Genomic DNA, 9,360 nt, shown 5'->3' on the forward strand with positions numbered 1-9,360 from the left:
ATGTCGAAAGTTAAAAATTGCGGTAATTATTTGCGAAAATTTTTTGCCATTTAACCATTTGCACTCTTTGAGGCGACTAAGAAGCGACGTTATATTTACCATTAGAGGCAACTCTAAGGATGATATTTTCCAAGACAGCAGGTCTATGGACCTCCGTGAATTGTTCACTGCATGTTTAGAGATCTCAGCGGTGAAGTATAGGGTTATCCAAATTGAGTGTCAGATCTTCAAGTTGAAGTAAAACGCAAAGTATTTGAGATTTGTATGGTTTCTTTATTTTAACACAAAGTCTACTCTACGACATTAATTACGAAAGACAATATCGTTCAAGTGGCTTTTTTTCACGAGCCCGATACGTTTGGCCCAATTTTCCAGTACATTTTCACATAACTGAAATTCAATTTCATTAATGGCGGCTGCGATATTGTTTTTCAGCTCGTCAATAGTCTTCGGATTATTAGCGTAGACTTTACTTTTCAAGAATCCCCATAGAAAAAAGTCTAACGGTGTTAAATCGCACGATCTTGGTGGCCAATTGATGTCTCCTCCTCGTGAAATTACGCGTCCATTAAACATTTCCTTCAGCAGAGCAACTGTTTCCTTTGATGTGTGACATGTGGCACCGTCTTGTTTGAACCAGATATCGTCCACGTTCGTACTGTTCAATTTGGCCCTAAAGAAAGTGGTTATCATGTGACGATAACGCTGTTGGAAGATGTGACACTTAATTTGGATAACCCTACGGTTCGACAGAACCAACTTCGAATAAAAATATTAGTTTCAAAGAATTACGTTAATTTTTGCTACTTCCTTATAGAAAAAAGGGCCTTCGAGTGCAAACGGTTAACAGTTGTTCGAAATATTGATCCCCCAAAAACTGTCCGACTCCAACACTGTTCAACCCAAATTCAAATTTACCCGGTGCCTCACGAAGCTGTAACGCGCCACTTGCCCATTTCTCTTCCCTTTCTTTTCGCTGTTGTTTGTCGTAAATCAGAACCGGCAACAGATAGCCGGATCCACTCCGGTGCAGATTCGTTCTGGCGTGTTTCATCGTTCGTCGAAGATTAATGCTGCATTCGATCTGTTGATGGAACGTGCATTACGTATGCGCCGCGTGTCATCTTTGACATGTACGTATTACGCGAGAGTCGCGGTACAGATACATTCGCGCGACGAACGTCTCTGTGCTTTGTTGGATCGCGTCGAGAAAGGAAAAGTCGGATAGGAAACGCGCACGAAGAAGGAAAAACGAGCGATCGTAGAGGATCAACTTAACTCGCGATCTGGTTTTTTTCGTGTATAGAGAGACGATCGAGCGTGTTCGATGTTCGAACGTGTGTCGTTTCCCTTTTCACTGGATAACTGGATCGCCTTGAATCACACTTCGTTGGTGTGTAGCAGAAATTAAGTTGTCATCGAACGATTAATCTCGTGTAATTTTGAGTTTGCGGTGGTGGGAAGCGTGTTCGTTGTGTATCAGGAAGATAACGTAACGATGAACTTAATAAAAATTGGTTCGATTTTGGGGCTGCTATCAAACCTTGAAAGGTTTTAACATTAGAGGCTGGGTCAAAAATGACCCATTAGCAAGTTTCTAAAAGAAGCGAATGTTCGATGCTAATGTTATCGTTTGTAACTTTCAGACTTTGTTTTCTATATTATACTTCTATTTGCATCGATACCTAACCTAATTTTTCAATCACATGTTAGCTACATGAAAATTCATTTTTGGAAAGTCGCTAATGGGTCATTTTTGACCCTGTCAAACTTACCAGTGTTAAAAGAAATTATTTTCATTTCAAAAATTGTAGGCATATAGTATATTACAATCGTATAATAAATATTCATTCGCACTAAAAATTTTCACCACGATTTTCAACACACGATTCATTAGAAATCTCGAAATTTTTATTCATTATCTAATTCGAATTTAATTTCTAATCGATAATTTTCTCGAATCAGAAAATTCGAATTTTTCTACGCATCGACCCAAAGTAAAGTACAAGTAAATTGTAACGAAGTAAGTTAGGAAAGAAAATGACATTAAACCACGGAAATAAAATAGAGGTGACTCGTTCTTTCGATTATTTCGCCTTACTTATCCTCTTGTTTGCTTATCTGTTTATCGTTAACCTTGTTATTGTGTCGATTTCGTCGTGTTCTCCATTCATTCGTCGTGACTGGTGTTACATCGACGGTTGGTCGGTATAGGATTCATTGGCTCTGGTCGTAAATTGCTGCCGTTCCTCAATTACATCTTAACCGTTCCTATCATCCTGTTGAAAACGCGATCGATTTCTCGTTATCCCCTTTCGAAATACGTTCATTCACCATTTCAAATATTTGATCGCACGAACAAAGAGAGTCTCGAGGTATTGATCGAGGGCTCTGTAACTTCTTACGACCGTTACTAATAATACGTGGCCCACCTTACAAAGCCTCTCCGCTGAAGCCGCGTTCTTTGTTTTAATGGCTGTTGATGCAAAAGTGAAGTTGTAACCGGTCTCACCAGCTATTATAAGTACTATACCCGTCCATTTATTTACGATGTCCTTTATTACGGGCAATTTTATTTCGGGAATTTCCAGGTGAGTTGCTTGCTCGGCTAACTTTTATCACAGCGGAGAAGAATGGGCTGTTGCGATAAATTTGTCACACTCGCTCTTGAATCAGATAGAAGGAAATTAATAGATAGATACTTGGGAGAGATATTGTAGCTGTGAAAGACACAGAAGTTGTTCGAAAGTTACGAGGGAACATCTCGAAGTGATAATCACCGATTTTGATCAAACTTTGGTGTATCGAAGTTCTCGAAAAAATATTCAACGTGTATGGGATGAAAATCGTCGTCGAAGATGAGGGTGATAAATATGTTTGGTCAAACTTATTTATTATTTATTATTTTCAATTTTGCAAATTATAATTTTTTTTGTAAATTACAAATTTACGAATTACAAATTTGCGAATTACAAACTTACGAATTACAAATTTGGAAATTGCAAATTTACAAATTATTATTTTTGTAATTTTAATGATGGGGGTAATAAAAATATTTGATTTAATATCTGGAAAACTATTGGAGACAGAGGAATAGCGTAAATTGGCGAATTTTGTATTTTTCCTAAAATTTAGAAAATGAAAGGATAAATAATTTTTGAAATATTAAATCAGATATTTTTATTACTCCCATCTTCAAAATTAAAAAAAAATAATAATTTGTAAATTTGTAATTTGTAAAAAAATAATAAATAGTTTGGACCAAATTTCCTCATATTTGACAATTGATTGACAATAAAAAAGAAATACGTGTCAAGTATTTCTTCGAGTACTACCGTACACCAAAGTTTCGTCAATATCGGTGATTATCACTTCGAGCTGTTCCCTTGTTAGTACCATTTCTTCAAGTCTTCTTCCCACCGTAACCCTTTGGTGACCGAATTTTCTCCTTCGACAATTTCTTATCTATTTCTCGATCGTCGCCTGTAACAAACACCAAATTGAGACCAATTCTTATTCCACTGTTCTACAAACAACTAAATCTCAATTTTTCTATTCTATAGTTATAAAAGTCTGTTCTCGAAAAGATTTCATACTTAAAAAATCCATTTAGCCAATCCGTAATAGAATTCCCGCTATAAAAACCATGATCCATCAGAAGTCGTAAAAATGTATCGTCCAGGTGCACCACCTATTCAAATTAGAAGATAAAAAGCACGCTTATCGTAACGTTTAGGTAAGAAAAGTAACGATTCACGTTCCTCGAGTAACTAATGTTTCCATTAATATTTATAAGTGTGAATGTGGAAAGTGCAATTAATCACCGGTGGAGGTATATCGCAATGGTGTAAAAATGGGTTGAAAAGTGAATTGCACTGTGGTATACGAGCGTGCTAAAATCTATTGCAACGCTCGCAAAGCCTCAAGTTGAAGAGATTTCATTCCGCACACGGCGTACCCGGCGTTAACTCAATTAGCATCCCAGGGAGGATAAAGCATACGTTAAACTCTCATTCATGCCGATAGCTAAAACCTTCGAACGTCATCGCAAACAATCTGTGATACGAACATCAAACAAATCCCAAAAATAACAACCACCGGCGCGATTTTTCTTCCCGTACGAGCCGCCATTTTGAACGTTCGAAAGAATCTTCCACCGGAAATGTCCAAATAACACGAAATCGTGCTCTTGCAACCGAAACGTAACGCTGGTTCCTGATAGAAAATAAAACTTTACGTCTGTCACTTAACACAGATGCTTAAATATAAAAAAAAAGGGAAAAAAATGGCGAAGATGTAACATATCAGATAGTTTATAGCGAGTGTAAAGGTCGAGATCCATCGATTATAAAACCCACTCGATTGTAAAGTCCAATTTTCCATTTCGTACTTATGTCATCGCGTTCTGCCTTGCAACTTTTTTTATCGTCGCGAAAAATCAAATGTAATACTAGTTTCACTGCGATACACGCGAAGAAGTGCAGAAATAGAGGAGTTTGATTACCTCATTTTTGTTATTCTTTCTTCGTACGAAGGATAAATGAAACTTCGGCATTTGCTGTATTTACTCAGCGAATTTTATCAATTTCGAAAATACTTCGAATAACAGAGTAATTCGATCTGCTCTATTACTCACGTTATCTATTTTTGTTACCTTCAAATGGTAAGCAAGTGTCATTTTTAAAAATCGTAAAAGATTTAAGAAATTTAGAAAAAAAATTTATAAAAGTTCCTGTAGGGATGCGAAAAGATCCAAGCGGCGCGACAGCGCTCCTTTTATTCTGTGTCGAAAAATGCTAAGCAGCGCGATAGCGCTTCTTTTATAATAGGTAACAACGAAATACAAAATGTATTACTTGGATTACTTATGTACAAAAAAAGTAGCAAAGCGACGTACATGCGTCTGAAAAGTTGAGCGCGTTTCGTCAGATTGTGAGTGCGCCGTCAGTTGTCCGTATCGTTCAAATGCGCTGGGTTTTTTCGACATGAAATCTGAAGAGCGCGAAAGCGGCGCGTGGGACTCAAACGGTTAAACATTCCAAATAATATTCCACTGTCCAGCAATTTTTTTTTAGTCGAGAAAACTGACATTCGTTACTGATTAGTTTCCTAGAAGTCAATACCTTTGCCACCTAGCTAGGACAAATTATATCAGGCTTACGAAGTGTAGTATAAAATTTATTCCCGCAATTAGACGTACACTTTTCATCCAATGACTCAGCTTTCAAGAATAATCGATAAAAAAGGGCGAGAAAAAAAAAAAGAAAGAGTAGAAAATGAAAGGAAAATTTATGGACACGCGTGACACGAAATTTTTCGGCAGGAACACATTTTACGCGAGCATCGTTGGAATTTTCGGAAGTGACCCGACAAAAGGCCGCTGTTAAACATCGATTAACGCCGCCTTCGTTGATAAGGTTGCCAGCCCGTAGAGATCCTCCTGTCGTGTACCTTTTATCGGGGTCACGAATACACGGGGAGGGAATGAAAAATGCCCGTCGATGAGGAGAAACTCTCCCGTTGGTCAGTGTCGTTAGGCGGCACGATCTACCTTTTGTTAATCGCGACAGGTGCGATCCACACTCGCGTTGTATCCCTGCTTTGCCGTCCACCTCGTGACAATGTAAAGCTTCTAATACCGAAATTACCTTAAACCGGTGTTCAAAGCGGTCGACACTTTTAGACTGCTAATCTTGACGTTGTTTTCACGGAACCAAGACTTTATAAGCTTCTTTTTCTTTGTTTCTTTTTTCTTTATAGCCGACGGTCTGATTTAAAAAAAAGAAAAGGCGAACGAAGTTTAACGTAGCCGGTAGAAATAATTAGCCGTGTCGCGTGTCGTAATGTACAAATAACTTTTTATAGACTTTTATCTCATTTTCTCAGATCGATTGATTCGAACGATAAAAAATTCTCAAAGTCGTTGATTTTTTTCTGTAAATTGCAATGCTCGGTGATTCCAAACTTTTGGCCGGTAGTGTACATGTAGGACGGTCTAGCGCAGCGGTAGCTAGACAAAAGTTGCCGAAAGATGACGGCCGTGCGTGTGTGAGCGGTGTGTTGGTCGAGGCGCGAGACGAGCGAAAGAGACAGTCGTAAGTGGCCACCGAGTCGTTTGTATCTTTTATTTTGTTTTTCTATTTTCTTTATTAACCCTTCGACTGCTATGGGCGCATATATGCGTCCAGCAAAGGCTATCAGTGTGGCCTATGGACGCATATTTGCGCCTGGCGAAGGCTATCAGTGTGGCCTATGGACGCATATTCGCGCCCGGCGAAGGCTTTGGATGTTTATTATCGTCTCGTATGTATGTTCGGTAATTGTTTCTGTCGCATATGTGCAACACTCGCAGAAACCACATACCTCGTTGCTTAACAACGAGAAAAAAACAAAATCTTGTTTATTTCGCCAGTCATTCTCTGTATCTTAAACTCGTTTCATCTGTAGCCATACAGTTGTGATTGTTGCATTAGCATATTGGTGAATAAACAGTATATATTGAAAATAAAAAATGTTCGGATTCGTTTTGGAGTAGACAAAGTAATAGTAATTGGATTGTGTACTATATTATAATGTGTTAGTACGCCACCGACGTGATCCATACTGCGCGAAAAAGTTTTCAGTCCCCAGCGATCGCATCCGAGGGCCGTATGCCGCTCACGCGAAGCGCTTCAACTTAGAACAGCTCGCAGTCAAAGGGTTCAATCTTACAACGTTGACCCGTTGTTGCTCCCTTCTCCCTGTTCACATCCTACATATATATCAACTTGTACCCGCAGATTGTAGTAATCTGTCTGGCTATCATGCCATTCAAACGCATTGATTCCAATCAACCGGTGTTCCAATGAATCACCGCTGACCCGTGACATTTTACGCGAAATGGAACGATTTCGGTTCGATATCTCGGGGACAAAAGAACCAAGCTCGACAAGGAAATAGAACTTACGAAGAATTCATCACTGTCGTAATTTCTTCCTGTTTAACACTATCAATGCTAACTTTCTCATACCTGCACCCTTCTTTTCGATCAGGATGTGAACGTTTAACAACTAAAATACGGATGTTTATGGAAATTGTAGCATAGGAAAATATGCAAAATACGCGAGAGAGTAACTTTACAACCTTTCCCGACAAATACCATAGTATACCAATTGATCTATGGCTTAGTGTTATTGTTCACGCATTCTAAGAGATTCTAACGTTACTCCCGTGTAATTTGCATATTTTCGTATGTTATAATTGCATAAACATCCGTAGTTTAGTCATCACGATCGATACTAATGCGTCATGCTAGTGTGTGACGCACCTCTTTGCATGGAGGACAATCAATTGTCGTCGATAAGATAAATAGATGCAGTCTCTTCCGCATTTAGCAACAATGTTCCTTTTCTGGTACAAAGAGTGTCGATTCAACGGGGGAAATATCGAAGTGAAAATCTGAAAAAAGAGGAGAGGGAAGGGAAAATATCGAAGGGATGGGAATCGCCAGAGGGATAAGAGTAATAAGCGTATTTGGTCAAAATCATTTATCATTTCCTATTTTTCAAATTTGTTGTTGGAAAATACAGAATTCGTTAATTTTCACTATTCCTCTGTCTTTAATAGTTGTCGAGATATTAAATCAAATATTTTTATTACCCCCGTCTTCGAAATTGCAAAAATAATAATTTGTAAATTTGTGATTCGTAAAATATAGTAATTTGTAAATTTGTAATTTGAAAATTTGTGATTTATAAAAAAATTATAATTTGAAAAATTAGAAATTATGTATATATAATTTTGACCAAATATGTTTATTACCCTCATCTTTGAGGACTATTCTCACCCCTTCAGTGCGAACGATCGCCAATACAAAAAAATACGCATAAAATATTTTTTCGAAAACTAGCATATACCAAATTTTCATCAAAATCGGTGATTATCACTTCGAAATCTTCCCTTACTACCTCGCTTACCGCATTTTAATAGTGCACACGTTAAAAATCACATATTGACTGAAATTATTAAAATTTAAACATGTTCCGCAACGATATGATTTCTCGTTCGTTTATCCTTTATTCGTGCCTCGAGGAAGTTCTTATTAAAAAAATAACAGCAACATCGACTTATTACCGACACGAATCGTCGCTGTTATAACAATCGATGGACACAGGAAAAAGTTTCGTAAGTTCATCGGTGACACTCCCTTTTTTCTATTTTTTACACACGGACACGTCAGATTTGTTAAAACTTCCTCGCTGAAATCAAGGATATCGTGCATACGCGATAAGATTGCGGGCATCGCGACTTCACTTCGATTCACCGCTAAGCTTATTTGTTCTTATGGATCAGACGTGTATAGCTTTGACCCGTTGTCCTTCGTCTTTCGTATCAGATATGGTGTAACAGTTGTGTAGCTGGTTGTGAGAGTAAACGGTCCAATTGCACGATCCATTGTTGCAACGATTTAAGAAAAAAACGTAAAAAAGGTGGGAAATCTTGTAACACCAGATTTTTTATTTAGATTATTTTCATTAACATTAAGGAAATGTCGTGGGTTATTTTCATTGCGGAAAATGTGAAATGAAATTGATGAAATCGCGATAGGATTTGTTTTTTTCTTTATTCATGTGATTTTTCCCTAAATGGAAAATATACCGTTGAAATATTTACGACGGTGTTTTAGTTTAATGGTAGAAATGCCAGTTAATTGGCAAAGATTTCTTGATAAGAGCATTTAGCTTGCACCATTTTTAAATCGATTTATTGAAGCATTGTAAGGGAAACACGAGAATCGTGTTATAGTTCTGGCATAACAATATCATTTAATTGTGTACTCTAGTTTTCTATGCACAAAGAGAATTAATCGTTGAAGGTCTACTGTATAAATTTACTGTGATTTGTACTTTATTGTTTTATGCGTAGATTTATTTCTAACAAAAATGAATATCAAAGAGCTTTAAGTATGTACAATTTCTCTGAAAAATATTGTTTAATATATTTTAAGTATTATGAATATTTAATAATATTTTAAAATTAATATTTGAACATTCAATATATTATGGATATTTAAGATATTATGAATATGAATATTATGAACATTATGCAATGAAAAATATTAATTTTTGCCAAGCGTCTGAATATTTATGTGACATAATAAATGGACGTAATTTCTGTTAGCTTGTGTTACAATGTCATATAGGAAAATGCATTAAACCAACAATACGTAAACTACAATAAATGATGTTTTACTACAAAAAAGAATCACCTCAATCTCTTTACAATTAACCGAAATATGTCATTAAAAAGATAAGCTTCCATAGTGTCTAAATATTTTTGGCAGTAATTGTACATCACAAACATTCCCAAAAAGCTACTATG

General features: G+C 36.9%; 1 protein-coding gene across 1 annotated transcript in view; it reads left to right on the plus strand.

Annotated features, from left to right (window-relative positions):
• Nucleotides 1–9,360, plus strand: part of LOC108578783 (phospholipid-transporting ATPase ID) — a 41,439-nt gene that overhangs the window by 6,221 nt on the left and 25,858 nt on the right. The gene's annotated exons all lie outside the window — the stretch shown is intronic.

Source organism: Habropoda laboriosa, unplaced genomic scaffold (genome assembly GCF_001263275.1).
Source record: "Habropoda laboriosa isolate 0110345459 unplaced genomic scaffold, ASM126327v1 scaffold28, whole genome shotgun sequence".
Taxonomy (NCBI): Eukaryota; Metazoa; Arthropoda; class Insecta; order Hymenoptera; family Apidae; genus Habropoda; species Habropoda laboriosa.